This window comes from Dermacentor silvarum, chromosome 4, assembly GCF_013339745.2.
Source record: "Dermacentor silvarum isolate Dsil-2018 chromosome 4, BIME_Dsil_1.4, whole genome shotgun sequence".
NCBI classification, from domain to species: domain Eukaryota; kingdom Metazoa; phylum Arthropoda; class Arachnida; order Ixodida; family Ixodidae; genus Dermacentor; species Dermacentor silvarum.
The window spans coordinates 44,463,064-44,490,261 of record NC_051157.2 but is presented as its reverse complement, the minus strand read 5'-3'; the positions used below and the strand labels follow the sequence as shown (position 1 = coordinate 44,490,261).

General features: G+C 50.5%; 1 protein-coding gene across 6 annotated transcripts in view; it reads left to right on the top strand.

The window, feature by feature from the left end:
- Positions 1-27,198, top strand: part of LOC119449920 (protein kinase C and casein kinase substrate in neurons protein 1) — a 116,632-nt gene that overhangs the window by 9,555 nt on the left and 79,879 nt on the right. For 5 of the 6 annotated variants that reach the window (XM_037713205.2, XM_037713211.2, XM_037713209.2 and 2 more), the window contains exon 2: positions 22,692-22,756. The exons of the other annotated variant lie outside the window; for it this stretch is intronic. The gene's annotated coding sequence lies outside the window, so the exon portion shown is untranslated. The remainder of the gene's footprint in view (positions 1-22,691; positions 22,757-27,198) is intronic. 6 annotated transcript variants of the gene reach the window in all.

Sequence of the window (27,198 nt, the reverse complement as noted above, 5' to 3'; positions counted from 1 at the left end):
AAGTCGGGAGATAGGCGCGACGACGGCATATAGCCTCTGAGATGGGAGGATTTCGGAGGCTATGGTAGACAGCTTGTACTGCTTGTCTGTTTCGTTGCAGATCGACGGACATGTGAAGTAAAAATACAACGCGCTCCTGGGTTCCATTGCGCTGCCTATCGCACTTTCCGGACGCACACACACATAGAATTAGGTGCCCTGTGTATGCGAAATTCAAAGCGTAATGGAATAGCGTCCCGCACGTAAACTACGCTATCACGCTATACTAAAACTCTCTTTCTGCAAACTTCGTTTGCGGAACGGTAACGCTATTTCCCGTAACCCCGCTATTACGCTAACGCTAAACTAAAACTGTCTGTTAACTCTGAGAAATAGCGTGCGCACGGTAAACGGTATGGGTCGGTTAGCGTTCTGCGCATGCGCACTTCGATCCCGCTATTCCGGTACGCCCGCTATTCCGGTAACCACGCTAAACTAAAACTGTCTATTGGCATTCAAATTGGGGGACGCAAGCGGCTTGCGTAATACTCTCGGTTTTCAGGTATCCGCCTGCGTGCGCAAGTCTCTTGCGTTTCCTAATCTAAAGTCTACACTTCGTCCCAATTGTCTTCGTCCTTCGGAATGTGCCATACTGTGCTGAGTGTCGCATTCCTACTTGGTATATACCTCCGTTTCTCGAGCCAGCGAAGCCGCCCTTCGCGATTGACCGCGACGAAATGCACAGAGTGTTTGTAAAGTATATCCTTGCGTAGCGCCCGCAGCGTGCTGTCAATTGCTTCCCGTCTCGCCCGTGGTGTCTTCAGATATCCTGGCCTCCTCCTTCGCCCCCTTCCCTCCTTTGCTTTCTCTTTTTCGTCTACGGCAGGCACGCGAGCGGAAGCTAGCACATGCCGAAGTGAAAATTAAATTTAAATTCACCGTTACGTCCGTCGACATTAGGGCGACCCCGCCCGAATGAAGTGCGCAACAATCATCGTGCGGGCGTTGCGGAGGAAAAGGGGGTCTGCAATCGTTTCTCGTACGTCCCGCGTACCAACCGCCGCCTACTTCCTCGTCTTCGTCGTCAAGCTGTGCGGTAGGGCCCTGTTCACTCCGAACCATTAGGCAGCGGGGAAAAGGCCACGACGGCACCCTTGCGGGGACGGGTGTTCGCCTGTGTACACTGGTTATGGGACGCAATTATTTGCGCGGGGGAATGTCAGCCCGTCTATCCGTCGCTCGCAACGAGGAATGATGCTGCATATCACCCCCCACCCCTCCGCTCACCGCCTAGCCTTACCCTACTTGCCTTTTTGTGTCGCTATCATCTAGTGTGTGCTTGCCTTTTCCGTGACGTTGAAACGCAGCTCATACTTGTAGTACTTGGTATCGGATAGATATTCGTTCTTCGCTCTTCTTCGACGTCGTTGGCGGGCTACCGTAGGTGTCGTACGGAAAAGTAAAACGCGGGAAAGTGAAAGGTGTTGTCTTTCGTGCGTGCATGCTGGGTGGCATCAGTTTCGCCTTTTGTTTTAGGACAAGGTAAACTGATTAGTCTCTGGCGCTTGGTTAGGAGGAGGTCGTGTCTCTTGACGAGATTGACCCATAACGAACGAGCAGTGGAAAAAGAGATCTCCTCCTCTCCTTGCCCCGCGTAGCCTCTCTCTCTCTCGCTCGAGAGAGAGAGAGAGAGAGAGAGAGATGGCGCCCTGAAGGAAAGACTCGGCTCAGATGGCTTGGTGGAGTAATACTCACTTTTCCTCGGAAAGGCCCCGGCGCCATTCCCTGCCTCATACCGAGTCGTTCTTTATTTGTGTTTCTTATCTCTGTTCAGCGAGTCTATCACTCGCCGTGAGTACCGCCGTCGCGTCTCCCGCACGCGCGTAGCGCCGAGGGCTTCTTTCCTTTTATTGAGCTGCCTGCGCTGGGATTCGCCGCCTCGGGCTACGTGCGGGCCTGTCGAAGCCGCGCTGCCTGTTAATCCAATTACTCGATCGGCCGGACCGGTTGGCATGACGCTTCGCCTATTCTGCAGAAGTCTCTCTCTGTCGTTGTCCCGTACTTTCCTTTTGGTTTTGTGGGACGAGAATCTCATTGTAATCGCTTTTTTACTTTATTTTCTAGTGACGCCACGTTCTGAACGATGATAGGTATTCTGTGGATCCCTCCGGCATTTTCTTTTTCGTGTCCCCCCCTTCTCGCCTGTTTCTGCGTGGACGTTGACGGCTTCTTGGCGACCGATGTACTCTTGATGCCCGTGCATTCGTCGGTTGCCTCGTATACGACCGCGGGCCATGCTACCTATACCCCTTGTCGTCCAGTGCACTGCTCTGTTTCGATCTGTTGTCGGGACACCGAGCACCGCATTGTAACGGGGTCGTATCGATCACTCCATTTCCGGCGGGCCGGTCGGCCCGGGGCTAGCCGCTTGCTTTGAAGAATGACCTGTCGTGATTCTACTGCGATATTTCGTGAAGTGACCTCCCGTATCGCGACTCGTATAGCCAGATTTTATCCAGCTGGCTGTTATTTGGGTAGTGGGTAATTTTGTATTGATTTAAGTACTCTTCACTTGCGGGTCGTTGCGTGCCTGCTTGCTTGTTTTTCCACGTTTCTTTGCTGTTGCCGTACGTTGAGAGATGAAAGGGACATTTGTGCGACATATCGCATCGTTGTGCTTCGGGCGATAGCTACAGCGAGAAGTTGCACATCAGCTGCAATTTTCTCTCTCTCTCTCTCTCTCTCTATGTATGTATGTATGTATGTATGTATGTATGTATGTATGTATGTATGTATGTATGTATGTATGTATGTATGTAGCGCGAGCTCTAAGTAGAGCGTAGACTAGCGATTGCGTCTTCGAGTACATGCTTTAAGGTGTAGTGATCGAAGAACCCGTAAATGGACTCCGAAACATCCGTCTCATCTTAAGACTTGGTCTGTGACCGTCTTCCATGTCTAAGGTGGTCTGTAGGCAATGCCCAAGGAATCGAGCAGTCGCTAAATTAAATGCTAAGTTTGCGCGCGCGGTAGGCACGTAACTCGAAAGCAACGAACAGAACGAGTATTTTTTCTTCTTTTTTTTTTAAAGTTTGACGCTGGAACAGTTCGGCCCAAGCGTCGTCGTTGCTTCACCTTCGACCGCGCTCGGTCTTCAAAGCGGTCGTTCCGTCAGAAAAGCAGTTCGAGGATCTCAGAAAGGTAGGAAGTAGTAAACCGTCCCCCGCCCGACTCGAAAGCATTTTTCACGTCGCCGCTGTCAAAACATTTGCGAGCGCTCTTAAATTCAATCTAGATGTCCCTCGCCGATATTGCCACGCAGCCCTCCCCTTCTGCTTATCAGGCAGACTCTCCGCCGCATAGTGACGAGCGGTCCCTCGTTGTTGTGTAACTCCCAGCTCTGCCCATGAGAAGACCGCTACGGAAACGGCTCGCATCCCCCTCGAAGCGCTTTCTGAGCGAAAAGCGAAGACGCCGCGTGGTGGCTGAGGTAAGGAATAAAAACAAAGAAACGGAAACGCAGGTACGCGTATACTCTTCCGCGCAGTTCGCTCTCCACTCACTGTTTACCGTCCCGATGTTTCGAAAAAAAAAAAAAAGTGAAGGAAGTACGAAAGTGCCAGCTGGTTGCGCGCAATGAATCAAGCTCGAAATGTCTATTCGAGACACGTACGGCACACGGCGGCTGACTCTGTACCTTTCTGCCTCTCCCTCGGCTCGGCCTCTCGTCATCGTCGTTGGGCGGTGGTCTTCTATCTTTCTCCCTGCCCGTACGTCGCCGTATCGTATGGGGACGGTGGTCACGTGGGCCGCTTTTGGCTTTCCGAACATGGAGAGGTCGGCCATCATCGAGGCGGCCATCCTCTCTCCTGTCCGACGTGTCAAGGTCGATTTCGAGGGCGGCAGCCCGTTGGGGCCCGCCACCATCGAAGCCGTTGGTGGCCGAGCTTGTAGTGGATCCGCTTTCGGTTTCGTATCTCTTGCTCTTTCTCTCCTTACTTTTCGCACCCTCGCACGTTGTTATGCTTGGCGCTTGCATTCTCGTGTTCCATGTCTGGCGATGCGCAACTTCGTCACGCTTCCAATTTGCGATTGAGATGGAATGCTCTCGCTTGCGAAATAAAAGCGGCCTGGTGGCGGTTTCTGATATAGCCGTCGCGTCGAAAAACATCTATTGGCAAAGGGCTTATCTGTCATTTGCTGCATTCCCATTCGAATGGTGCTTAGGTAGTGGGCGACTTTATAATAAGTGCCTTACACAAACACCGTCACCCACGCGCCTGCACGAGCCGCGCAAACGGAGCTTGTGGCTTGCCCGTCGGTAATTTCAACTTTCAGCGGCCTCGGTGGCTGAGTGGAGTCTCCGACGTTGGTTGAGCATACTGCTGAGTATGAAGTCGTTCGTTTTATTCCCGTCTTCCTATGGGGGCGTGGTGCAAATAATTATTCGTATACATTTAGGTGCACGTTTAAGGAACACGCCGTGTGGTGGTAAAGAGCTAATCCTCCGCTACGGCGTTGATTGGGACGTTCATACGAACAAATTAATGAATCAACCGATCCATCGCATTTATTTTTGCTCCGAATCTTGTAGACGACATGGAAACCGAGACTGTTGTTGCTGTGGCCTCAACACTTGAATGTCTGCGAATTCCACTGCTGACTCGCACAGCGCTCTCTATATAGTCACGTGTGCGCCACGAGACACATTTAGTGCATCGCAAGGAGTTCCTGTTTCTGCCTTGTCTTGAAAGCGGAATCGCGGTGTATGGAAATTTTATGAAATTATGGCGCGTTGGCAGATTGTAGCTTTGTAATTATGACTGGCGATTGCTTACACCGTTACAATTTAGGAGGCTTGACCGCTCCTGCAGTCGTAAGTGGATGCCTCTCCGCGCGACTGCCGCATCTGTTGATCTAAATTCCAGCTCCAACGGTGACTTCGTGAAGAAATATACATATTTCGCTACTTACGGGCTCCGAAAGCTTTTGCGGTTGGCTGCACGTCGTGACGCATTGCCGCTATATAGTGCGCGGTGAATGTCGCATTGGGTTGCGTATCACATGTACAGTATGGTCAACTCTTAATAGGAACACCTAATTGTCATTCCAGCACCGATTAGAACTACATGCTTTGATACGAAGGCCCGGGTATTTTTTTTTTTATCAAGTGGCATTTACATCTATAGACATTCACCTAACGTGTCGCATCAAACTTTCTTGCTAAGTGGAATAAGCGTTGGAAGTCGCGCTATAGTTTGAATGCTAATTAGGCGTTTCATTTAAAGGGACACTACAGAGGAGCATTGCGTTAAACTGCATTAGTAAATTACGCTTGTGTAATAATAGCAAAAGGACCACTCTTATACTGAGAGGAAGCTTTGATCGTAAGCCAGGAAAGACAGCAAAACGCTAGAAAGACTTGTGGCGAGCACTGGCGACGCCGCCCTGAACTTCCCGCACTAGCTCGGCGTCACCTCAGGAATTTCGATAATGTATCAAATGTTACTGCTAAAGAAGCGCTGGAACACATTCTAAAAGAACCAAAGTCTCACCAATGCACGTTTCGACAACTTTTCCCGGCTCAGAAAGATGCATTCAAATCAGTAATCTGCGGTGTACCGACGCTCACGTTGTGGCGCAAAATTAAAATCGGAGAAACTTTGCCTCCATTTTCTCTAGTGATAAGCAATATTTTCCTGCCAACAAAGTGAAAATCGTTTTGAAACAATACCTTTCCAGTCTTCATTATAATCTAGTTGCTGCTCCCTAATGTCCTTTTTAAAGCGCTGCGAATATATTTTCAACGTTGCAGGAACTCTGCCACGCCATTCTAGCGTGTATGAAACGGTGACATTTAGCAAGTATGAAGGTTGGGAAATGTACATATTTAGATACTGAAGTTGTCTCAAAACGCCATATCTGGCGTGAACATTGTCGTGACGTCATGACATCAGGCATATAAGTATGTTGCTCACAAACTAAGCATGCTGAGTGCGTCAGCGCTCGCGTGACATCCACAGCGCGCACGGGAATGGAGCCAGCCGTTGTATCCTGAAGCATCCACGTGCTGGGTCCCCGTAACTGACTCTTGGAATCAAGTAATCAATAGTAAATCACGTAGGACGCGCTCAGGCACCTATCGGTATATTTCCTGTGGTTTAGAGGGTTTGGACGTTTAATTAACTTGAAAGATAACAAGTCCAAAATGTCACGTGAGTACTCATTTAACCCTGTAAGGTCGAACGTATCATTTATGCTACACTGAGCTTGATTACTCAGAGTTCCTATTTAACCGCACTTATAACCTGTATGGCGTTTTTGATACGCCGGAGCGATGTTTCAGTTGCGTACAGTTCAGAAAAAAAGTTTGCTGTTCTAATTAACCTTTGACTCAGTTATTTTCTTTTTATTGCATGATATGAAGGTGAACAAGTTGTTCACCTCCGTGAAGCGGGCATTTGGGCCATTATATAAAGTTGAGAATGAACCAGTGTGTAGTGTACACGTCACCGGGAAGAGAGCGCGGGTGGACGAGCGAGATTGACGCCGGGCGTGTCTGCCCTCTCGACGGGATTTGCGCAAGGCCCGCCTGCCTCGTCGAGTGCAGTCGATCGGAACGGTGTACGCGGCGGGTCGGCGGCGGTGGAGGTCGGGACCTTCTCTGCCCTTCGAGCAACGGCGCTGCCGCCGCCGGATTGGCGCGCACGCAGCTTCCCTCGTCGGCGGTCGCCGGCCGCGGTGGCATCTCCTCATCCACTCGAGGGCGATGTGTGTTAGCGCACTCGAACCCGCGTGGCTGAGAATGCGCACAGCCAACGCACGCGCGCGCGTGTGTGTAAAGAGTGAAGGGAGGTTGTTCTTTTCAGCGTGGGAAGCAGCGGACCACTTCTACAGTTCCCTCCGGCTGTATACCTATACCGAGCTGCTTCCGGAGTTTCGCTTCCCGCTGCTGCGACGAAAAAAAAAAAAAAAAAACACGCGTTTCTTCTCTCGAATGCTGTTGTTCGATCTTCCGTGCAGTGCCTCTATAAATCTAGGCGAAGCTTATTCATCCTCTTGCGAAATGTTCGCGCAGTGTGCTGTATTTTGGAAAGGTCGAACAGCTAGCTAGCTGTACAGTCGAACCCGGATATATCGAATCTGTAGGGGATCACAAAACAGCTCGACGTATATGTAATTCGATATATAAAATGTTATGCAACATTTTTAGAGGAATGTTACTGCTGTTCGTTGTACACAATAATTCGTTGTGTGCGTTCGGTATATCCGGGTTCGACTGTATTTGCACTTTTTTGTGTATTTGCCGGTTACTAGGGGACAACAATCGATCCATCGACTCATTCGTGGACGTCGAAACAACTGAGACCCAGGACATGTTAATTATTTTTATCGTTTAAGGTCTAATGTTCCGGAGGTATTATAAATTACACTGCAGGTCTCTTCTAATGGAAGGGGAGCAGAGCAGGAGATGGGGAATAAGACGTGTTAATTAAGTTGATTCAGAAATTAGTTTGGGGAGGTGGAAGAAATTACACAGGCTTCTGGACCCGCAGTATAGCAAGTCTGGCGTGCACAAATTGGGTTTGGAGGAGAGAAAACTTCCAAACTAATTAGTCGTCGTTTCGTTTTCCCCCGTTTCTGTATTCCACGAGTCGCCCGAACCCCCCCTTCCGCTAAAGGAACTCGCTCGTGGGAAAAAAGAGAACGTCGTTCTTTTGTCTCGGCGTAACAGTAATCTTGTTGCCCCTCCGGCACTTCTCAGCAGGCTAAGCAGAGATCGCTCCCTTTTCTTCGCATTCACGACGTCGTCGCCGTTTGGTATTCAACGTCGCGCTCTCCGCCGCATTTGTCGCTGTTATATAGGCTCGCGCCGTATGTACGACTCTGGCGTGCGGTTCCGCGGCCCCCTTTTGTTGCCTCGCGAGCAGCGTGTGTCGTTCAACACGCGAAGTGGCTATACCTTTCTGTCTCTCTCGAAAAAAAAAAAAAAATTCAGAAATATAAATTACTCACACACGGAGAAAACGAGTACTTGGCCCCACAACTCGCTTCAGCCCCACATTTCGTTTTCCTTTCGCTGGGCAACACAGCGAGCGGGTCAGTCGGCCAGCGGGGGCCCTCTTGTTTGTCGAAACCGAGATCCTACTTCCTGAGTGGCATTTCCCTTTCGCGTCACCCCCCCCTTCCTCTCGAGATCGACACCTGTGCTCGCCCGCTGTTGCTGCTGTTTGCCTGGAAGAGTCAGGCTCCGTCGCATGCAACGCTCGATTGCCGGATTGCAACGCCCGGATGGTGGGCAGAAAAGACTTCTTTCTTCTATCGCCGGCCTTTTCCTTCGTGCCCTCTCGACTATTACTTCTTTCTTTCTTTTGCACCGAGAGCTGTTGAGGGGAGAGGGAGCGCTTTTCTAAGGAAAGAACGCTCTTTTTCTTGCGTCCCTGTTGCTGTTTCTCCTCAATGCTAATGGTCTGCCGTCGCCGCCGCTCGTCTTCATCATCCGTTCTTGTTCCCCTTGCGCAAAAATCCCTCTTCCTTGACTTATTATATTTTCGTTTTGGACGACGTCGAGTGGGGCGTGCGCGTCGTGCGCTCGCGTGTGTCTGTCCGTCGCTGCTCTCATCTTCCGTCCGGATATGTTGTCCCCCCTCCCTGCTCCTTGCTTTCGCTCTGTCCGGCGCTGTGTGACAAGCGGCCATGTTTTGTCGCCATGTACGCTCTCACGTTCGAGCGAAGCCATTCTTCCACTACGCAGCCCCTCACTGTATAGTTTTGTGCGGCGCTGTAAAGCAGGGAGCTGCCGAAGAAGCCCAGGCAGCTAGGTTTGTTGCAAGGAAAGGAGCTGGTTTCTGGACTTGGGGGGACGATCTCTGCCGCGGTGACTTAATTGTTCGGTGCTCGCTTAGTGAAATAGGTATACTGCTGTTTCCAACCGAATGTAGGACGAGGAGTACGCGGACGAACTTGAGAATAAGCGACGGGAAAGTGCCGCTTGGAAGAAGTGGTGGAGTTGTTGCGCGCCTTTTCGGTGCGCTCTCAGGTATACAGCGCTATATCGCGGCACTGCACGGAACTTCTGCCGAGACGGACTATAATTTGACGCGCCGTGTGGGCGTGGTGAAAGGAGCGCGAGCGCCTTTGAAAGTGCTCCTTGCTACACACGATCACTGAACGCATTTATGCACCTCGCGCCTTCACATTGTGAGCGCGGCAGCTAACGCGAGCCGGATTGTTGGAGGCCCGGCATGCTGCCGTCGGGATGAGAAGTGTGTGAGGGGGAGAGGTGACGATGCGCCGGCGCCCTTGGTAGCTCGAGTTTCGATGGCGCGCAGTTCAGTAATGCTTAAACGTTTAATCCGTCCGGGAAAGTCTAATCGTCGTTTTTCGCCGAACGCTCTATTAGTCTCGGCGTATATCAAGTTACGCTCTTCAGTGTTACGGCCTCTTATTTCGGTGAAATTCAATAGATGGATGGATGGATGTAAAACTTTAATGAACGTCCTGAGGTACGCGACTCAGCGCGCAGCGGGCCGCTCCCACGTTTCGATAGGTATACTTTATATAACATTCTCTTACTTCCTTACTCGGATACAACCGCTCCTGTACACGCCGTTTGCTCTCTCTCTCCCAGGTTCTCTGGCGCGAATAGTCTTTGCTCACTTCGTTTGACATAGCATATGCTTGTACTGTAGCTGGCCGCGCGCAGAGGATGTTAATCGGCGTTGTCCCACACTGGATCGTGCGCATGACACAAAATGACATGGAATCAATGTTACGACACGGAGTATATTATCATGCACTCAGTCTACGAGATTAAGCTGTGACCTTAGGCGCACATATGTCTATATACACTCGCTTTCTCAGCAGACTAGTCCTGCCCTGCCGCCTTAGGATCCTCCCTCTGATCTGGAACTGCGCTCGATCGGCATTGGTCGACGCAGCTGTCCGGGCTTTACGTGCATTTCCTCCGGCGGAAAGCAGCTGAAGCGAACGGCGTGTGCCTTTTCTTTCTTTCTTTCTTTCGGTGTCTTGTAAGGTGCTCGTCCTGGCAGCGGTGTTACGGATTCCCGCTGCGACGACCGATGCCAGGCCCGACCGCGTGCTCGAGCCTGGCTTCTCGCTCGCTTTCCTCTCGCCGCTATTGGTCCGCAGAGCAAATTAGCGTGGCTTCCCCGCTGGGCACTTATGAGCGGCCGCCTGCCTCGGGGCAACGGCGGCAATTGCCGTTCCGGCGGTCTCCCGGGGGAGCTGCTGATTTTTCCTCGCTGCCTCGAGTTCCGTATTGAGCTTCCTTTCCTTTCGGTCTTGCGGGGCGCGTCTAATTTGTTCCTCCGAACGGCGCGCGCAGCAGCAGCTAGCGGCAGTTGTCGACGAGGATGCGCGACGCCGTCTTGTCGAAAAGTGGAGTCGCGTCCTTGCGAAACTCCGTTTTGTGGTTGTTGTTTTCTTGCATACATTGTTTTCGATTAGCCGTGCTCGCGGAATGGTTTGCAGGAATGGTTCTTTTTTCAACACTTGCCGCTATCGACTGCCAAGTCGGTTAACAGATTGGTCGGTCCTTTTTTATTTTTGTATTGCCAACGTGACTCGTAGTATGCACAGCTTGCATTCGATTTCGCGCGGTACAATTTCTGAACCCCAACTGCAACAAAATTTGACTTCGTCTAAATTGGTTGTAAATGAGCATAGTATATCGTACTGAAGCAGTCGGGACGAAACTGCTGGGGCCGATAATTGTCTAATTTTCTTACTAGCCGCCTTTGAACAGCACCTAAGCAGACGACGCGTGCATCTACCTGGTGGTTGGCGGGTACGTATGACGTAAGTCCCAGCACGTCGACTTCGAGATTTTTTAGCGCGCTGCGGGAGCCGCGGGCAAGCCGAGAAGTCAAGCCGCGCGTTCTAATGGCGAATTCCATTGGGAGAACAGGAGCAGGGCGCCGCGCAGTGCGGAGGCGGGCGACAGCGCAGTGAGAGCAGGCACACTCGACCCGCCACTGGAATACAGCGTGCATTCGGAGAGCAGGTGGGAGGGGGACGTGTGAGGAGAAATGAACCATGTGACTAAAGCAATCGACGTCCCATTCTCTTCAGGTGAGCGGCAAAACACGCGTGATCGTCTTGTCGGGCGTAACCATGTCACCGTTTGCGGCCACGTACTACATACTTTTGTGCAGCGCCGACGCATCCCACAAATTGTCCGCCTGCGAAGATCATCTGAAACTGCAACTTGAATCTGAAGTTGAGCTCCAGCAGCTTTCGCTGCTGACACCGTCGAGCGTCTCAAGCACTTCAGCAAGGCGACGACGCTTTGCTGCCGCTGTCCCCCGCGCATCCAACGAGAAGCAAGGCGGACTAGAAATGCCAGGATCTGTCGCTAAATCGCTGCGAAGCTCGCTCGTATCACCGACGTCAAAATCAGCGATGCCAAAACGCCAACTACACTTGGCTGCCGCCATTGCCGCCGCACGCGCCGGCTGAAGCAAAATAAAAAGAAATGAGGAGGATATGACGGTTTAAGTGACGTGACTTCCTCCGTACTCCGCTTTTCAGGCGAGAGCAGTCCGGACTGCTCCCGGCTGCTCTCGGCGCAGCGAAACTGCTCTTGTTCTACCACTGGATGACGGCGCTCCCACTCCTGTTCGACCACTGAAACACGTCGCCTCTGGAACGAGCACTTTCAGCGTGCTTTTGAGTGCTCCTGTTCTCCCAATGGAATTCGCCATAAGTCACGCAGCCCGAAATTTCTTTGCAGTTGGATATATAATATGCCTCGCATCATTATCGGGTAATCCAGATTGGGGGGAATGTCTTTGTTTTTTTATTCCCTTGACGTGTCTTATTCCATCGTATAGCCGAACCCGTTTAGTGGGTTCATGCAGGGTTCGTGAGCGATCGTGTCGGTCTCTCGCTGTGACGTACGCTTCGTCTTTTACCGGACAACTTCATTCAGCTTCCGCAGCGGCGGGCGACGCGTGCACGCGCATGTAAGTACGCAAGGTCAGCCATTCTCGAAATCCGGCGGCGCGAGAAAGTCCGGAACTGGCGAGCGCCTCGCCGCGCTCCTTCGTGCGTAACCGCCGCGCCGGTGGTGGTGCCCGGGGTCATCTCTATCCCCCTCCTGTTGGCGGCTGGCTGCCCGCGGATAGCGCGCGCATACCTTGCCCCCGCCGCAGCCCCGATGCGAAGGATGTCCGTTCTGGCGATGACCCGCGCGCAGCTGAGTGCCGTGGCGCGGCGTAGTGCGCACATTCGTATACCAATGGCCTCCGAGATAGCAGTGCGCAATCTCTGAGGCCATGGTATATCGTATGTCGCCAACTCCGCACAGTGCAGCAGGGAAGAGGTACGAGTCGCGGGAGCCGACCAGAAAAGAGAACCGACCGATGCCGACTGAATGGAAGTTTCACGGAAAAACTAATAGCGTGCAATGGGCGAGAACCCTCCTTCCTCCTCGGAACACGGCAACCGGCTTTTGTTACTGATTTGCCCGCATGATCCCTACTAGCCCTCGCTGCATTGAACGGAATTGGTGAGATGGGAGTTATGTAATCTGCGTGTGCTGACGGACGTGCCCTTTTCCCCTTTGCACACTGCTTTTGTATGTTGGTGCGAATCCCGATTTGGAATCTGTCGGTTAGCCAGTTTCTGGTGCTTTTCGTTTTTGTGTTTTGTCTTTATATACCGCTGGCGGCGTCCGTCCGTTCGGCGAGTTCGCCCTCTGACGTCCCCTCCCCGCCTTGCGAGATGATGAGAAAGGCAGCGCGCGCGCTCCCACGCGCAGGCGTCTTTTAGCGGCGTCGTTCGTGTGTTGTGAAAAGGGCCGACTGGCAAGAAAGCTTGTGCACGCGTGGCTGAGTGGCTCGTCTTGTGCAACCGAGATTCTCTCCTTCGCCACCCGTGTGTCTGTATGTGTAGTGTATGCCGGTAACGCTGGCGAGAAACCCCTCAAGCTTTTCTTCGGGGAAGATCCCGCCGCCTCTCTCGCCCTCCTTTCTCGCTTGTTGTTGCGTTCCGTCTTTTTTTTTTTTTTTTTTGACGCCGAGCGTAGATGCATGCACTCGCGGCCTTCGCGGCGCCTGCGAAGCCGCAGGTGTTGCCCGCGTCGTCGCGCACCTACATGAATACCTTGCTTGCGGCGATAACGTCACCTGCCTTTGCGCGCGCAATACCTCGTGAATTCCGCATGTTCGCAGACGCATGCACGGTGCACTTCCGCGTATTGGCCGAACGCGCTCTTCCTACTTCCAGCGCTATTAAAGAATCCGGTACTTCGTACGTTTGAGAACGGCAACTTCTAAATTTTTTTTTACCTTATTAATTGCGATTCGCGTTGTAGCCAGTCGTAAGTTATGCTAGGCCGGACTTTCTTGGCCTGCGCCATTCGGGAAGCATCGCGTTATCGCGTTGGGACGACAGGGCGAGGTATTCGAGTGATAAAGCGGTGGCAGATAATCTATACAATTTAAACCTGTGCCGTGCGCGGGCGCTTTTTTCCCATTGAGTGCGCTGCCCAAAGACTTCGCAAACCCTTTTCTCATGCCCTTCTCCATGTACTTCCCGGGGCAGTGTCTTGTGTACTTAAAGGGACTGAAAGGGGGGGGGGGGGGATACAACAAGTCGAGCTAGATGTCGAGAAGTGTGACGTCCGCGCTGCCTGATATGTCAGAGGGAGGTCACGTAGAGATTACGTCAACCCGTTCGTTCTGGCGCGGGCAAGGTTCAAGCAGCAGCCGGATCTTCGGCGGCAATTTTCTACGCAACAAATGGACATACTGGCACACAGAAAACGATGACCGACTTCTAGACGACTATTCTATCGATCTCTGAGCTTGATATAATTATCTTTCAGTGCCCCTTCAGTAGGACACCCCAGCGCTGATGGAAGTCATTGCAGCTATGTAGGGACGAGGAAGAGTAGGAAGAGAAGGGGAGTCCATTCGTTGAACAATTCGAACGTTACAAGGAAACTTCTCGGCAGTGTAAGGCGCATAAGAGAGACTGACAATGGCTTCGAGGCGCAAGTTCTGCCCTGGCAGTGCTGCGGGAAGTTGTCACTTTGAGAGCAAGAGAGTCCGTCACTCTAGACCCATGAAGCTCGTGCCATTGGAGGGCGATCTAAACCTTTCTTGTTCATCACCAACGAGGCGCACCACAAACGGAATTGTTGGCGTCCCTAGTTACTTAATCGAGACGACTGGAATGCTTCTCTTTGGGAGGCCGAATAGTTTTGTGTTGCAGGGCTTTTGCGGTCCGTGGAGAGAGAGCCAAAGGGGGTAAGACAGGACCTTTCTCGTTCCGAGGTGTAGCGCTCTCTCCCTCTCCGTCAAATTAATAACCCGTGATCATCCGGCTTTCGCCGGGCCGTTGTTCCCTCGTAGAAGCCGGATGGCGGGCAGACTGCGCCGAGGCATGTATCCACCGCCACGCGCATGTGCTGAGCGACTACTCGCTAGGCTTGCGAAAAGCGGCAGTGAGAGAGAGAGAGGGACGAGGTTGCGTCGACGACTCGCGTCCGCCATTTCTTCATTTGTATTATTATGCGCGCGTGGGTCGCTGCGATGTGCCGCATCGCCGGAACAGAGAGCGTTCGCTGTTGTTTTTTTCTCACCGTTTCGCGGGAATCCGCGCAGGGGCGACACACGAACTCGTGACTCCATGCCGGCCCGTGCATGGCGTGTCGTCACCGCGCTGTGCATGCGGGGGCGTGGGTCTTGCGTGCCTTACTGTGCTGCCAGCGTAGAGTGAGAGAGCAGTTGAAGAAAAGTGAAAGCGCGGCTAAGGCAAGGGGGAGTTGAGAGTGCGGATAGGTGCATGCGCGCGTGGTTTCGAGACGAATGAGCGTATATCCGCCGTATTTTCTTCCCTTTCTTTCCTGTTCCTTTTATTTTTCATTATTCTTTTCCTTTTTTTTTCTTCTTTTTTTTTCGTTTTTTTTTTCTCTTTGTCGCCGACGTGAGTTTACAATGACTACTGCTGTCTGAGCGCTGTAATTGTTTCATTACTGCTTTCTTTTTTTTTAATATTACACGGCTCACATTTTATTTCTTTGCTCTGTCTACCGACCGCTTTGCGTGCAGTGTGCGGCCGGGTGCGGAAGTTTACGCACGGCGGAAGCTACAAGGGAAAAGAGAAACGCAATTACCATTGCAGCCTGGAATTGAGGTTATTGACGTGTTCGTTGGCGGTGGGTTCACCAGCCGGTCTCCTTCGAGTATGCTATGAAAGAAAATAAAATGAGGTGTAGGATGTTTGGCGTGAACTATAGACGACTGTGATAACGGAAAGATTACTTTTTTTTTACCCTGTCCGTGTCTGGTGCGGCCATTTCTCAGTGCATATCCCTCGGGTCGGAGCTTCGTGTGTGTGTGTGTGTGTGTGTGTGCGCGCGCGCGCGCGCGCGCGGAGAGCTCCACATTCTACCATGCGCGAGACAGCCTGTACGCGCAAACTTAGCGGGATGCTTATCGCGTACGGAAAGCTTATCGCACGTATCCGATGTCAGTCGGCGACCGTCGCGTCCGCGGCAGCCATGACAGCAGTCCTAATCTCGATTGCGAGAGCGTTCTTCGTCGGGCGCATTGTTTCGGAGCGTGATACGCCGGGCACAATGCGGAGTGGTGGCATATGTCAAGTGCCCTTGCCGACGCAGCTCTTGAATCGAGTACTATGACCAAGGTTACGTTTTAACGTGCGCGCGTACTTCTGACCTGAGGTATACAGTGACCGCGATCGCATTGTGGACCTTGAATGGGTGTTCAGTCTGAGGGCAGTATAGGAACGTGATCGGCGCCGCATACCTTGGCGGGTTTCGTCTTGTTGGGACGGTGACGCGCATGCGCACATGAGTGACGTTTACACCCATTTCGAGGCCGACTGCAACGAAATGTAGGTCCACGTAGAAAGACTATACTTCAGATTGTGTAAATACATGACCAGCTTGCGTGCAAAATTTTACGTTTGAAAAACGAGCGGATGCGTCATGTAAAGGCTCGCGAAAGTAGGCGTTTTTGACGCCGCGAAACGGAAAAAATGACCCCGCTTTTACCGCTCGCCGGAAATGGCGCATGACTCAGATCGCGTGACTTCTTGGCATGACCTCCGAGATTCGGCACCATCTGCGGCTGCCTGTGGTGCGCTGAAGAGAATCTTTGAGGCTACGTGCTTACGCCATAGCGGCTAACCGCCAGTTGCGCTCGCGTAGTCCGCTAAGGCTCTATTAAAATGCTAATAATTATTATAATAAAATTAATCACTAGCTCTGCGGCTTTGCCAAGATTGCTTCTGTGGGAATATATACTGCTCACTTATTACCAATTTTGTAGGTGTTGGCGAATATCAGCTTTTTCGAATGCGAATAGTAAGCATCGAATAGTCAAACGCAGACGTGTATGTTTAAAGTATAAATATTTATTTCGGTATAATTAGGTGACACCCTTGCAGTGACTAGTGAAAAAAAAAAAAAAGATAGCCAACTTTAACGGACAGTTATGATCAGCTTTAAACGCACGATCAATAATTGCCGTTAAAATGATTCTATGAATAGCCTCTCAACATCTTTAGAGCCTTGTTAGAAAACAAGCTTTTCCAACTTTCAATGCCTGCTGTATGATTATAGCCTTCCAAAAATGCTAAATAAATGGTTGTTGAAAAAAAGTGGAAAAAGAAAAGGAAAAGCTGCTGAAGGACTTGCTTGACGTAGACAAATGTAAAAGGGTCCGCTGCAAGGAATATGTCGCTGGTTGTGGCGTAAAACGTAAAACTGCTACTTGAGCAAGAAACACTAAATTACAGGCCTACAACCAAACATCACACGTTGTCATGTAGGCTGCCGTCGCGAAACTAAAGCTAATCTTCCATTACCCGTTCTGTTTGTGCATTGCGTTGAAAGCTTTTGTCGTAGTTTCGCTTCTGATAATTTGCGATACTTTGTTTAGCAGGCGGAGAGGAGGAATACGACTTTACCATTCGGTTCTTGCGAAATATTTGGTTAGTTTCGATATTCTGAGATATCGAATAGTTAATTTTCGAATACGAGTGCGAATAGTTAGTGCGTAATACTCCATTTGTATTCGAATATTCGCCCACGCCTACAGTTTAGTCGAAGGGAAATTTCGTTGCAGTGGGCCTGTAATTATGAAGGAATCGACACGTTTAGTGATAGTTTAGACTGGTGAAATGTGCTTTCAAAAAACTCATTTTTGTTAATTTCGTGGTGAGAGGTTAATTAGAACAGAAAATTGAGGCCCAAGTTACATTTTTTTTTTTTTTTTGGCTTGTGGCGCCGACCAGGCCAGCACCGGTTATGCGTCAGTATGACGTCACGTATTTCAATGCGTTTTTTCGTATTTGGACCGTTCTGGCGCTCTAAAAGGTTGTCGAGACTTGTGAAGTTTATTCTTTGGTTCCTTTAGAATGCAATGTGTCGATCTTAATTTACCGATGAAGAAAAATAACCATGCTTGTGCAGACGTCGTTAAACATCGATGACATCACGTCGGGAACTTCTCAGACGTTTTACGAACTTCAAGGCGTCATCGCGCACCCGTCTTTCGTTCTTGCGTCTTTTCTGGGTTAAACCGTAAAAGTGATTCTTCCGGTGCGGCATTTTTCTCTTTAATGTCCGACGAAGCTTCATATGTTTTTACGGAAATAAACTGCGTAGAAGCACCTAAAATCACTCGGTTAGACCTGAAGGGATCACCTTCAATATATATATATATATATATATATATATATATATATATATATATATATATATTGTATCGTTATTTATTCTTCGTCCCCATCTTTCAAGCACCAACATTTTCAATACCTTGGATAAACTATCAGATGTTTTCAAACCTTGCTCCGAGTTACGATATAGGTGAGCTTTAGATGGTGAGCGGGTAAGTGCATTTACTCTACTTGCAGCCCGTGAATCTTTATCTACATGCTGCGTTTACGCTTCCCATAAATTGCTTCTCGTACGGGGTTATGCAGGCGCCGTAGGGTTTGCCCCCCTTTTTTTTATGGCCCTATATACAAAAGGCGATAAAAATGCTGGAAACGAGCTTCAGCGTCAATTAGAATGCCGCGCGCGCCGGTTGGATTTATATGGCTATAAACTCTCGCTGAGTGTGTCGGAGGCCGGACGAGCATGCGGTTATATACTACGCGATGCCTTTGTACTGTACGGTACGTGCCACGCGTGTCGGCGTGACGGAACGCGGCGGGCGTCAACGGAAACTGCTCTCGGCGCTCCAATTTGTGAGGGGAAAAATACTGGTGGCAGATGAGTAATGCACAGGATGCGGGTCGCCTATCCCGTCGTTGTAACGTTCGTGGCGTTGGATACAGCCGCCTATACGTCGCGACCTATATGCGTGCGATCTTCGTTGGATCGTAAACATTCCCTTCCAGTATTCCTAAAACCATGCGGGCTCAAGGGTTGCGAAAGCATAGTTTATGAAATCAAGAGTTTGACGAAATCTCGTCTGGTCGGCAAGTAACGGCATAATAGGAAGAAAAACAGAACGCCGACCAAAATGGTGTTGTCTAAAAATTCTTAAACGTTTCGGCTTTACGGAAATTTGCTTTGACGAAGTTTTCGAATAAGCAAACAATTGTTCACCTTTCCGGAAAGTGCAGCCAACTTGTTCTGTATAACCGCGCTGGCAAGGGAGGTGCGGTGCGATGGGGAAGGGGGGGGGGGGGGGGTAATCGGGAGCGATGGCCGTAGATTTCGAAGCGCACGTGATCGAGTCTGCGACGAACAGCGCGCCAGCTTTGACCGTTTCCTTTTTACGTGGAACAATAAGTTCGCCCCTCACTGAAAGCAACCTTATTGGCAGGGAAGCTGTAAATTATTGAAGTGTGAAGTTCTTCTATCCGCGACGTAATTGAACATAGGCCAGCAGAGGAGAGAGCGAATGAATAGAGGGAGTAATATAGGGCGAATGGTGTAAGACACGGCATATAGCAGTAAAATGCTTCGGCACTAAACTACATTTGCGCTATACCTTTGCGCTATCTGACCGCTCTCTTCTTGAGCAAGTGTCGCTTTCCGCGGACTCCGCTAAGTCGCCGCGGTTTTATTAGGCTGCGTGCCGACGAAGCATGCAGCGAAAGCATGTCTCTTTATTTCCCATCGTTCTTCTCCAGGTTCCCAGTTTCAACGAGCCTGCATGTGTGTTCCGTGGCACGGTATAAGTGAGCTCGTTTCTGTGACGCCGGGGCTTCCATCATTTCCACGTGCCTGGAGCATGGTCGTCCCTTCTTATTGCCCGGCAGCTAATCGAGTCGTTGTCGTTCGTGTACGCTGCTCATGCAGTACATGTGTCGTAACCGAAGTCACGCCAGTGCGAGCTCGCGCGTGCCGTCTCTCTCTCTCTCTCTCCCTCCCCCGGCAGCCTCGTGTATGTGTCGTCTCCGAGGTGTCGTTCGCGCCACGCACGGATAGCCACGGGCGAGAAAATTATCGGCCGTGCCCGCGATTACGGCCCGTTTCCTTTGCCGTCCATCGCTCAGCGTCGCTGATTGCGCGCCCGCCCCGTATATACGGAGCTCCACTAAGTCTCTAAATGCGTGCAGTGCAGGGTCCCGTCATCCGATCGGTGGGTGACGAAAGGCCACTGCCGGTGTCCGAACAAGTAGGATACAGGAGTGCTTGACAGCTGTGCTCCGCTAATCTTTCCATTCAGCCTGCAGCCGTGCGTGGCAATAATAAAAATATGGAAAAATAAAAATATGGGGGTGTGTGCGCGCCTAGTGTATCACCTCGCTGTTGTCGTCGTCTCTGCCGGGCGGGCGGGCGGGCGGTCGGTCGGTCGGTCGGGCGCGCGCCACATTCAGCCGCTGTTGGTGACCCACATGGCGCTGTGGGGGCCGGAATGCACAAGAGAGCAAGCCACGTGTCTCCCTTGCGCGGTCGATCGAGAGGCGCTGATTGCGCTCAGCGTGGGACGTAACGCCGTGCGCTGCCTTCGCCGGAGGCGCGGATTTCGGTCGCTCGAACTATCACCATTCGCGTTCGCCGCCTCCAAATCGCTGTGATGCGCAGCTGATTTTTGAGGGGACACTGGTTTGGCGAAATTGCGTTTTTAGCTTGTGTAACGAGCGCAGCTTCAGTAAAGGGCAAATGCATGGTCAATGGACGGACACACCACCAGTTTACACCCAATTTGGGATGCTTAGCGTAATCTTGCGTTAAAATTGAAGTGAACTTGAAACGAGCTTTTTTTTTCATGGCGTTTCTGAGCTGGAAAGGTACATACGTGATGCAGACGTATATGCGCTACTCGTAAGGATGCTTAACATATTAGACATAGTGGTAGAGCTCGTCAGTTCGCGCTTTTTCTGATTGTTGTTCACTCGCCCTCTGTCAGTGAAGTTGTGAGTTCAAATTCACTCGGTAAAAATCGGACAGACGCTTGGGATCGGCCTTCTAGAGGTCGAGGCATTGTAAGGGAGTATTCTGAAGGCGTAATGTTCCCGAATGACACGAACCACCCCCCTTTTTTTTCTTTTTTGGTTGTATGTCAGTGATTGAGATGTTTGACGGAGGCAGAAAGAGTGGTTTGAACTTTAAGGTCATGCAGTCTTCTGGCCCCCGTTATCCTGGCTGTGGGCCAGGATAATGTTAAACTATACCAATATGTTTTTATTCTTAATCCGCCATTAGCCCTCCGTGATCTTTTGACCTATCTGGGAGGGCTATAATGGCGAATTCGGAATAAAAACAGATTGGAATAGTTTTACGTTATAACCGGCCCACAATGGTACCGTTCAAAAGTACGGCAACATAGGATTACTGATACCCTTCAAACGTGAAGTAAGGAAAATAAAAGTTGTAAAGTAAGAAAAAGAAGCTCCACTTTGCATTCCGTTACAGACTGGGTTGTTGGAAGATCAGCATGTCTGTGTCCCGCTGATGCAACGCCGTCTAATGAAATCCTCATAACGAACATCTGATTCGAAAGGCCGGATCGTCGTAGTTGGCCTTCACTCGGTTGTCCTCATAACAAACTACTGATTCGAAAGGCCGCGATCGTCGTAGTTGGCACTCACTGGGCTATATTTGCGCAAGAAAACGCCCCGTCTCCTGCCTTCAGCGTTACGCAAGACGGCTAGGTGCTGTGTCGGCCTGTGATTTGGTGTAATGACCCTTCGTGGCCATAATAGCTTCCAGCGAGCACTTATAGGCTTGTTAAGGACTCGTACTTGGACGCTGTTGCAGTGTCCTCACGCTGGACAGACAGTTAATCGTGTATTGCTTTCATGCCTAAACCTAATTTTGCCAACGAAGATCCTTGTTCGCTCAGAAAAGAATTCGTGCCAAAGGGTTCACCATGCACGCTCAATTTCACCTCTCGTGCAAGGTGCTCTTTTCCGAAGACTTGTAGTAATATCTTTTCTGATAGCGATTGCCCATTATGCTTGGAATCGTATACTTCTTTTCAAGCTTTCGGCAGGCACACATGATATAGTACAGTTAGCTAAGATAGCTAAGCATCATATTTTAGCAGCTACAGTAGAACCCGGATATATCGAATCTGAAGGCAATCACACACACAAAAAAAGTTTGATTTATAGGTAATTCGATATGTAAAATAAAAATTTTATACGCAAATTTTCAAGGGGATTTTACTGCTGTTCGTTGTACACAATTCGTTATTTGTAGGTTCCATATCTCCGGGTTCGACTGTATACTTATAATCTTGACCGCCGGTCAGCAGAACGCAAGTGCAGAAATATATGCTCGGTCTGTGACTCCCATATATAGCATTTCCCTGAAGGCTGTGAGAAAAGAAAAAATACTTCAGCGGACTGGTATAGTGATTTTATTTTTATTTCTTTTTTTTTTTTTTTTCTGTACGCGCTGTCTATAGTTTGAGCGGTGTGCACCTTGCATGGTCGGGCTTTAAGCGTGAGAATATTCCGTCCTTTTATATAGTGCGTGACGTTGCGTGCTGCGCCTCCCCGGCCGTCTACTTCGTAGTTCGCGATCGTGTGGGTGTCGCGGCGTGCGCCCGGCGTCCCTGTCCCCGCCCTTGATGATCGGGGCGCGTCGCGGCGCGCTAGGCCTCGTTGATGCTGGCGCTAACGAACGTGTGTATATGCACTTCCTCCCCGCGCTTTCCCTTTCAACGACGGCAGTTACGCGAGATGCGCGCGTAGCTCCTCTTCCACCGGGCGCGTCTATGCACCTATAGCCACCGCCCGGAAACGGACGTTTGTGTGCGTGTATGGCTATATACGCGGCAACCCATGTAGTAGTAGTAGTGGTCGCTCTACGACCCATCTTTTTTTGCGCGTGTTCGCATTGTTTGGCGCCGCGTGTTACACCTCTCCGGTATGGATGCCACCTGTCGTGAGAAGCTTCACGTGTGAACTGAGTAACGACCTGGTGGTCTGTTGATGAAGCAGATGCGCGTATACGCTTTTTCGCGCACTTGGTGCTTGATGACGACACGCCGTCGTTCGCTGGGAAGCTAGCGCTTGGAGCCGAGAGACGGGGCGAATGTGTGTACTTTTGGAACATTGATGTGGCGTTGTTTCGCAGCTTTCTTTTCGTTGAGGGCACAGGCGAGGGTTCTGAGACAAACTTTGGGAAGAAATGGGCGCGTAAGAGGGGGATGAAAAATGTACTTCGACGATAACAACGATGTCGTGTACAAATTGCTTTGCAAACTGTTAAAGAATGTCGTTTGACGACTTTTCACGGATTTCAGGTTGAAGACACGGTGTTGCGACGAGTCGGCGTGCGTGGGTCTTGCTACTTCGGCGTCACTGACATGTAAGCAATGTTTAAATTTCTTAATTGTCTGCACGTCACCCTCCTCGTGTTCCCTTTATTTAGAAGCTACGAAAACGGCTAAGCGAGGTTCTGGTTCGTATTCTGGTCTCGACATAACCTTCGGGGATACTTTCTTTCGGGCGATGCCACGCCGAAGCCAGGGGCCAGCTGCAAATAAATTTATTTGACGCTATGTGCAAGTAATGCCAGCGAAAGTGATCTGCCGCGAATACGGCCACTTGCGCATACATGTGACAACTGATTTTAGGGTTTCCATGTAGGATGACCTTCAATGTTACTGAACTGAACTTTATTTGGTCCTGTGCTTTCTTAGTGCACCGACAGCAGCTTTTCGTAAGCTTACTCGTGTCTGAATTGTCAGTTTTTCACTATGCATGGCATCTCGGTAACTAGAAACGGCATGTGTAGTGTTGCACAGAACAGACGCGCATGCGTTCGTGTCGCGCAGTTGTGCCCAACAACGTATACTTTGCCTCCGGCACGCTTCCATTGGATGTCAGTTGACATGCCATGTGTTTGTCACACGCGAAATGATGCAGCTGTTCCATTAAAAAGGGGGGTGGCCTGAAGTTATTTTTATTTAAAAAAAATAGAAAAAAAATAGACGGGATGCGCCCTTCAGACGTGACAGTTAAGGATCTGATAGCATGGTAGCCGGCCAGTGGCACGGTCTATATATATACGAACGAATAATTGATGTCCGTAAACCTTTGTATGCCCGTAATAGTTGTTAGTTCAGACAAAGCCAGGCGCGGTGCATTTATAGCTGAGGAGAGTAGCCTGGATAGGCCTTTCGAACGACAGCGAACATCCGATTCGGTTGAATCTTTTTTCCTATGAAACCTCGATCGCACCAGCTAAGCAGTGAAGCCTGTCTTACAATTTCTCGTTTGGCTGTTCATTAGAAGCTTCGTTTACATATAAACTTGACGCGAGCGGTTCGTGTCAGAAGTCGGGCTGACCCAGACTGAGTCGACCGGGTTCACGTGCATTCTGCCAAACGCTTCGAGCTCCCCTGCAGGTGGGCTTACTTATACCTAAAGCACAAGTGTAGCGGTCGCAAGGCACCGAACTAGTGTATTATCCGAACGGCTCGTATAAGCCAGTGCCGCGTAGGTATCCCTAGTTCTTCCCGTTTTAATTGTTTTTCTTTAGGCATCACCGAACAGGTAGAAGGCAGACGCCTGCTGTTATATACTGTACGGCTGATATACGGAAACGAGACATGCATGGCTCCGTTTATTGACTGTATATATTCGGTGTATATCTTCATGTCAATACTCCCATTGTAAGATAGCCGAACGCTGACCTCCGTGAAGTAAAAGAACAGGCGAGTTAGGAAGAGTTTTTCTTTTTCTTGGCTCGTAGGTTACGTGTCGGGGCCAATCTTTCTCCGGCTGCCTGCCGATGCCTTTGCTCTCACCGCATTTTCGCGCGCTTTTGTAAGCGGTGAAAGGGCTGCGCGGGCCCAGCGAGCGGATCGAAATCACGCAGCCGCCAAAGAAAGCCTCGGCCCTTCCGCGCCGCCTCCCTTTATGAAAGCGCGCTGTCACGTGGCCGGCCGTTGCTTTCTTGTGTAGCAGACACGCATCGCCGGAGCCTGGCGCGGAAGTGCACTTACCAACCGCCCGCGCTTACCAAGTGACCTTTCCTCGAGTTTAGGCGCGCGCTCTTTCTTTTGCTCTTCTTCTGAGCGATAGGCGCTGGTTGACCTCTTTTCTTTGTCATGTATGTATATTTCTCCGCGTTTTCTCGGCTGCACTTTGGGGGCGCTCGCGGGTTTTATCGAAGGTTAGTCGAAGTGGCTGTCTTCGGGACGGTTATCTCCGAACGTCGGCGCCGGCGGTACTGTTTCGGCGTCTTCGTCGAAGGTCTCGTCGTGCCCGTAATGCCAATTCAACGAGGCCACTGCCGTGATAGACCTCTATTCGGAAGCACGTCTTTGTAGGTAGAAGGGAGACTGAAACGTTTTGTGTTTTGCTGCGGCAACGTACTTATACCTGTATACGTTGCTGCCGGTGTCCGTGCGTTCTCGGTGACCTCGTACTGCACCTGACTTCTTTCGTTCTTGAAGACTATATATAGTTTTAGACGCTTACTCGTCATTGCTTTTTTTCTTCGTGAGCCATTCACAGGTACTTATATATAGACGTGCGATGCACGCACCTGAGCATAATTCATAACTCTAGTTGAGTCAGGCTATTTCTTATTCAGAGGGCAGTACACTCGAACTGAAACTCGGCCAAGTATACGAAACACAACATTGTCAAATGGCGGGATTGCGCTGTTCATTTCAGCACATAGCTTCCTAAAATAGGAAGCAGGGGAGGCAATAGGAGGCAGTGGGGTGGGGCGGACACGTACATATACTAACTGTGCTGCCTTTTTTATGGTAGCGGCTGCGATGCCCGACAGCAGCTCAACTGTGTTTATGCGCCTTTAGCGAAAGGGTTGCCACTATATTAGTGTGCGAATATTTGAAACTTTCAAATAACGAATCGAATATTGTCCTGTTCTATTTCGGTCCTCGAATAGCCACTGTTTGAAAATACGAATATCTTACGTCGTCGACTGTACACAATGAAACATGAAATTGAACCAGAAATGCGCGATATCGTTATTTCATCCACAGTGGACGTAACGTGCTAGAGCACGCTGCGTCGCTCAGTTACCCAAACATTTTCAACTAAACACGATCATTCGCAATAAAATGTTGTTTAGACACGGCATTCAGCAGTGGACCCACAGGATTACCTGTATAAACTTTATATCATATGGTAATACATGACTGCGTATTCTCCTAAGAGCCCTGAGTTTGCGAACAATCTGCTTAGTTGTTTCAATTCTCCCTTTCTGCATTTTATGAAGCATACTTTATCATGTGCAGTATATTGAAATAATTTTCTATTGTGAACACCAGGTTGTTAATGATATTAACGGTGAGAAGGCCATACATCATTCGCAATCTATTCGAAAAATATGCGTTATTCGATTCGATTAGCTTCTGGCGCTATTAGATTTTCACATACCCCCAGTTGCCTCATCAATAGAATTGACAAGGCGAGGCTTGACACTTTTGTTTTTGCAACGCGCTTGTGGATAAACAAAGTTCGATCTCTGTCAGGCTGCTGCGTGTGGATCGCGAATGCAATTCCCTATTAGAGGATGACTGAATGTTGAATGACCCGCGTTGGTAGCAGAATGACTGAATCGTCGTTCGAATCCGCGTGCGTCACCCATACCTTGCGTGAGACCTCATAGGCGCATCGTCACTTCTCAGAATTTGGCCTGTAATGACTTCCTATGGGCCAAATAGACTGTCAAAGGGCCTTTATATACTAAATAGATAAACGGCTACGTCGTAGACTCTCTCTGTGGACGTGTATACGGAGTTTCTTCAGGTAAATTTATAGGAAACCTCTTGGACCGCAAAGAATAAACTACAGGCATGTTAACGACCGTTTGTTTATAGACAGCGTGCACAAATTTCGCAGCCAAAAATGACAAACCTAAGAAGGCAGAGCGCTCTGCGCGAGATGTCCACGGACAATATATATTGAGTGCGTGTATAAACTCATTTGCATGATCGCCTGTTGCCAATTGATTGACGTTCGTGCTTCGCGCGTTCCGCTGCTACTGCTTTCTCGAAACGAGGAGGGTGGTCTGCTGTATACGGCGAGTGCATATATACCGAGAGTGAAAGAGCCCTCGGTGGACTGTGGAAGGACAGGCCGCTCCGTCTTCCGCGCCCTCTTGTCTGATGCTCCTCCTTTCCGTCGAGGTCGTTTGGAAGGCGCGCTCCTCGGTCACGCCGGCACGTCTTCCTGCGGTCCTGTGCGTGACAGCCCTCGAAAAACGAACCGCGAGGGGAAGGAAGCGTAGGCGACGGCGGCCCTGTTCGGAAAGCGTCGGGAGGGAGATAGCGGCGTACTTATAACGTCGCACTCCCCACCGCCGAAGGAGGAGGCCTCCATCGATGGTCCTCGCCTGGACGCTTCCGGGTGAAAGACCAAACGAAGGAGGAGGAGGAAAGAAGTAAAAGGACGTGGCGGTCTGCCCCGCGGGCACGTGTGACGCGCGGACCGCGTTGCCGGCTGACCCCGATTGACGGGCGCGCGCTGTCTCTTCCGGGGCACCGCCGTTGCCGCCGCCATCCATGGGATGTCGTCGTCTATCGGACGTCGCTTCGCCGTCTGCGAGGCGAAGGAGAAATGGGAGGTGGTGGGGGGTGCGGAGAGTGTGTAACGCGCCCATATAACCCCCTCCACGTCAAATTGCCGCTGTTGCTTCTGCTACTGCAGCCGCATTGCGCCTTCGGAGGCGAGCTGCATGGCGCGATTTATACGCCACATCGACGATAGCGACCGAGCGCGGTGGGGGCTGGCGAGATCGCGATGGTCGCCGCTGGCGCGCGTGCCGGG